We start from the raw sequence: 6,111 nt of genomic DNA, 5'->3' as shown, positions 1-6,111 counted from the left end.
ATAGTACTTCAATGAGTCCAATGCCCACTTCACTGCTAGAGCCTCTTTTTCCACCGTAGAGTAGTTCAACTCTCTTGGAAACAATTTCCTACTGATATAGAGAATTGGTTTGCGGTCCTCTTCCTCGCCTTGCAGCAGCACCGCTCCCAGACCACATCCCGATGCATCTGTTTGAACAACGAATGGCCTCTCGAAGTCTGGGCTGCTCAACACTGGTTCTGAGCACAAACACTGCTTCAGGTCATTAAATGCTTTGTCACACTGTTCCGTCCACTTGACTTTCTGAGGCTTATCTTTCTTTATAAGATCAGTCAACACTGCCGCTCTGGCTGAAAAATCAGGTATAAAACGCCTGTACCATCCCACTAGTCCCAAGAACGATCTCACCCTTCTTTTCGTTGTAGGTGCCGGAGTTCTTCTGACCGCTTCCACCTTATCAACCTGCGGGCGAATCATCCCTCCACCCAGGATATAACCCAGGTATGAGACCGAATCCCTGGCTAGATAGCACTTGTTTGGGTTGGCCGTTAATCCTGCAGCAGCAATCTTTTGCAACACTGTCTGGACGTGATGTAAATGTTCTTCCCAGCTCGTGCTATATACAACCACGTCATCGATGTAGGCGGCTGCAAATCCATCGGTCCCTTTCAACACCTGGTCCATAAGTCTCTGGAAACTGGCGGCCGCACCATGTAATCCAAAGGGCATTGTGGTGAAATGATATAGCCCAGAGGGTACACGGAACGCTGTCAGCTCCCTGGCTGATGGACTCAGTGGTACTTGCCAGTAACCTTTGCATAAGTCCAAGGTTGTCAAATACCGAGCCTTACCCAGCCTCTCAATCAGCTCATCCGCTCTTGGCATGGGGTAGGGGTCAAACGCAGAGACAGAATTCAATTTGGAGAAGTCTATGCAAAAGCGTAACCCTCCATCTTTCTTGGGTACAAGCACCACAGGGCTACACCACTCACTTGTAGAAGGTTCTATGACCCCCAGTTTCAACATCATCCTCACCTCTTCCTTCAGGTCTGGAATCAAGCGTGCAGGTACTCTACAGTTCGTCTGCCTGATTGGATCCGATTTCAGGAGACGGATGTCATGCTGGATAATACTCGTTTTGCCTGGCTCCTCACTGAAGAGTTTTGGTGGGATGACTTTCCTCAGTTCTTTTTGCTGCTTTGTACTGAGGTGTGACAAATTGAGCGGCGTACTAGCTCCACTTGTACCCGGGAAATATTGCTCCGTGCACTCCTCCTCTTCTCCGACTGCACATACCCAGAGTTGTTCTGTGGTGTTTGCTTTTGGCTCTTTCCATCGTCGCAGCATATTGATGTGAAAGACTTGTTGCTGCTTCTTCCTGTCAGGTAGCGACAACTCGTATGAGGTTTTGTTGATCTGCCTAATCACCTCATATGGCCCATGCCATTTTGCCAGCAGCCCAGTGTCCGATGTGGGCAAAAGAACCAGTGCTTTCTCTCCCGGTGTCAGTGTTCTGTTCTTCGCCACCTTGTCGTACCATTCTTTTTGGCGTGATTGGGCTCTTTCCATGTTGTCTCTGACCAACTCTGTCAACCTGGACATTTTGTCTCTCATTTTGAGCACATGTGACAGTACATTCATTTTTTGATCTTGTTGTCCCCCTTCCCAGGCTTCTCGCATGACGTCAAGTGGGCCTCTCACTTCCCTGCCATACAGGAGCTGAAATGGGGAAAAGCCTGTAGATGCTTGAGGTACTTCTCTATAGGCAAAGAGTAAGTATGGCAGCCATGTGTCCCAATCAGAACCAGTCTCCGAGACAAACTTTCTGAGCATACTCTTCAATGTCTTATTGAAGCGTTCAACTAACCCGTCAGTCTGAGGATGGTATGGAGTGGTCTTTATACCTCTTATACCCAGCAAAGAAAAGACCTGCCCTAGTTGTTTTGATGTAAAATTTGTTCCCTGGTCTGTCAAAACTTCTTTCGGTATCCCTACTCTTGAGATTAGTTGGATTAGTGCATTAACCACTTGGCGTGTTTTAACCTTGCGGAGTGCAAAAGCCTCTGGATACCGTGTTGCATAATCACAAATTACCAGGATGTAGCGATTGCCTACTCGACTTCTTGGTAAGGGCCCTACCACATCCATGGCAATCCGTGAAAATGGTACATCAACAATAGGCATATTTATCATAGGGACTTTGTCCGAGTTTTTCTGAGGAGATGTTAATTGACATTCAGGACACGTTCTGCAATATTCGACTACATCAAGATATAATCTAGGCCAGTACAACCTGCCAGCTATCCTGCTCAGTGTCTTAGCCTGACCCAGGTGTCCTGCCCAAGGCTCTGAATGTGCTAATTTAAGTACTTCTTGCCTTAAGTTAGTTGGTAGCACTAACTGATTGATATTGTTTTTGGTCCTGTATAAAATGTTATCTTTTATAATGAACTGGTTCTCTCTGCCGTTTACAATGCTCTCTTTACTACTCTTTAAAAACAGGGGTTTAAGAGAGTCATCCTGTGCTTGCAACTCAGTTATGTTACCCGGTATTAGCTCAGTATTGTCTTCAGGGATTTTCACTTGTTCTGTTAAGGCAGTACCTTTAACTTTCTCTTGCCGTTTTATTCTGCGTGGTTTCCTGTCCTTTCCCTCGTTGCCATAAGGTAATGTTTCAAGCAAAGCCTTTCGCTCATCTATTTCTTTTTGCTTATTTTGAGATCTAGTAGCTACCATTACCTCCGCTTTTTTCAGTTTTGCAGCTAATAAATCAATAAGTATAGGCACGTCTCTACCTAGTATAACCGCATAAGGTGTATTCTGCAGTATGCCAACATTTAATAAGAACCCCTGTCCATTTATTTCAATGTCAACCTCAGCTGTAGGGTAGACTTGCTCTTCACCATGTATGCATTTAACCCTAAGTTTTGACTCATGCTTTACCTGAGACTTTAACACAAATTTTTCTGAAACTAGGGTTTGACTGGCTCCTGTGTCAATGAGAGCTTTAACCGTCTTAGTACCTATTTTAACTGTAATCTGATTATCATTAGTATTATCAACTGGTTCGAAGCTTCTCTCCTTCTTTGGTATGTAACACAGTTGACTAGCACTATTTTGCAATTTTGGGCATGCGTTTATTTTATGGCCAGTTTGATTACAATTAAAACATTTCCATGTGTTCTCTGAGCGACTTTTATTATTACTTTGTTCCTTTCCTACTCTCCAATTAGTGTTACGCCAGCACCCCTGTGCGGCTTGTTTATTAAATTGCGGCTTCAGACCACTGCATAATCCATCCAAAGACTTACCGAGCTCCCGCTGTTGGCTTGTTTTGTTGAAGCCGCTGGCGCCAATCCTGAACTCTGCATCTGCTCGCCGTGCGGCGGTGAATGCTTCAGCTAATTCCACTGCTTGCTTAGCTGTTACCGGCCCGCGTTCGATGATCCAAGTTCTCAGTTCAGGTTTTACCATGCTCAGGTACTGTTCTAATATGATGGTGTCTCCTATTTCTTCTTTCGTCTTTTCCCGTGGTGTCATCCATTTCTCATATAGTGATTTCAACCTGGTGTAGAGCTCTTTCGGTGTCTCATCTTCAAGAACTGTGGTGTCTCTGAAGCGTTGTCTATAAGTTTCTTTGTTGATTTCATACTTTTTAAGGATCGCGTCTTTAACTTTACCGTAGTCGCCGATGTCTTCTCCATCCATAGCCACATAAGCTGCCCTAGCCTTACCATCAAGGAGTGGAACAAGGTGTAAAGCCCAATTTTCCACGGGCCATCTGGCTGCTTGCGCCATCCTTTCGAACATGGTCAGGTAATGTTCAACGTCATCTGTTTCTTTAAGCATGGGCATTCTCGGTGTCGGCCAGATAGAATTCATGCCCTGCTGGTGTTGTTGTTGCCATTCCGTGTAAGACTCTTGCGCTACTAACGCCGTTTGGGAGCGTCGCAGGATCTGGGGCTGTGGAGCTGTACCCGCTTCGTCTCCTTCATCACTCTTACGGAACTCTTCCTGGTGCGTCCTCAGAACTTCCCCTTGTAGCAGGTTAAACTGGTGCTGCATAGCGCGCCACCTTTGCTCTTGTTTAACTGCTTCTTTTCGTAGGAGTTCATCTTTCTCTCGCTGCTCTCTAATGAAGCTCCGGAGCAAACCACTGACCTGCTCTATTTCTCCGGTAGAGCTGCTTGATGCTTCTACTTCTGGCCGGCTCTGCGTGTTATATTCTTCATCTGGTGAATCTCTCTGTTGTGCACTTGAGGTTGTGTGAGCTTTTTTGGGAGCCATCCTTACTGTTGCTGAGTCTGTCTTGCTGAAATTGGTAGGCGCTACTGTCGACGGCCTCCACTGTTGCCACTCTATCACAAGTCAATGGTGATCAAGGCTGCGTCCGCTTGCGTTTCTACCACTTGTGAAGTTCAGCACTCCTAGACTGCTTCCACTGCCACCATTTGTGGGATGGATGTTAAAATTGTAGTGTGGAGGGTACGGATGAGGAAATGTGGGTTCACTCAGCAAGGAGTAGGCAGGACTCAAAATAACTCTTTCCGTGAGACTTTATTTAAACGAAGCACACGTGATGATGGCACAACAAGAGAGGTACCCGAAGAGAAATGAAAAGAAAAGAAAAATAAATGAAAAGAAAATAAAAAGAGCACGTTGGAACTAAACAGACAAAGTTTGTCCATACTGCAGTTCCCTCTACCTTTACCTGGCTACTGCAGCCAAATCCCCCTCCTTTTAGGAACTTAGCCCCACCCCTCTCTTAATTGGACTAACCCAACTCTAGCAAAGGGGTAAGAAGGTTGCTCCCAGGAAGATATTAATTCCCTTCAATACGACCATCAACAGATATCCCCCGCACATCTCATTCCAGCTTCACTGGTAAGTGTTTATCTATGTACATAGTTTTAATAGTTTTACTCATTTGCTTTTTCCCTTGCACAGGTTCCTGAATCCAGCTCTTCCCTCCCCCTCTCTATACCTCACCGTGGGCCCTTCGGCTAGCACAAAGAGAGACAGGAAATTCGCTGCCATTCCCCTAGGACCGGAACTGAAACAAGGTAAGCAATGATACTAATATACATTCCTTAATGTATATTCCAGTCTTGGTGATGGGTCCAATTCACTGACCTCATCACAGGGACAATTTTAAATACAGTGGCAAACGTTAGGTTGACACATTCTACTGTCATCCCACTGTAACAGTACATTCCTCATCAGTAGTTACATAATTGTGGCACACATGATCTTTATATCTTTATAGACCTGACTCTCACTACAATTCATTAGCACAGATCTTAACACACTGTATGGCATTATAGACTCTGTGAACTCACTGCCATTCCATTATTCTGCAGGAGGTTTTACTGTCACTGTATGGGAATAGGACTCGGAATTGTGTAACGCTGCTTGGTGACAGGGGCAGCACGGTGGCGCTGCAGGTAAGTTTCAGACCACTCCAACCTTGAGCAGAATGAAGCACTTACAGGAGATAAACACCAGTTGTAATAAGCCCTCTTTAAACCAAGCTGAATTAATTTAAACATATCATTAACTACATATTAATTACTGGCAATATGAAGTTGAATCTTTTATAAACACCATAACAAGATACAGATTGGAAGCAAGAGAGTATACATACATCTTAAGCCCACTTACATCCTTAAGCAGGATGAGTCTTTTATATTTTGGGGAATTATTCCATCTGAACTCTCTTCCTAATGTGATATATTTAAAATGCCGTTTTGTATTATAGTTCTCATGTTAAAAATGTATCACCTGTACTTATTCCTAAATCCACCCAGTCATTCCGGTATATGGCATTCCAGCAGGCTTTGAAGGAAAGTAGATATTCAAAGGCGTGCCGTTCTCAGTTAGCGTGCAGCACTACTCTAAAAGAAGCAGCTCAAAGTGCAATCAAACGCTCCGCAAGCTTTGAAAATAAATTCCGCACGAGACCTTGGCAGTGTTTGAACTTCCTGAGACACGTTTGCTTCCCATCACATGAGGAACTGCAGAGAAGTGGAGACATCTCCGCTAGTCTGGGCTATTTAAGGCCAATAACCCTCTAATGAAACAGATGACCCCTCGACTGCACATGGAGGAGTCATTTGAGACACTTCCAAAACA

The sequence above is a fragment of the Hoplias malabaricus genome, chromosome 4 (assembly GCF_029633855.1).
Source record: "Hoplias malabaricus isolate fHopMal1 chromosome 4, fHopMal1.hap1, whole genome shotgun sequence".
Classification (NCBI taxonomy): Eukaryota; Metazoa; Chordata; class Actinopteri; order Characiformes; family Erythrinidae; genus Hoplias; species Hoplias malabaricus.
Note: the sequence above shows the minus strand (reverse complement) of the source record.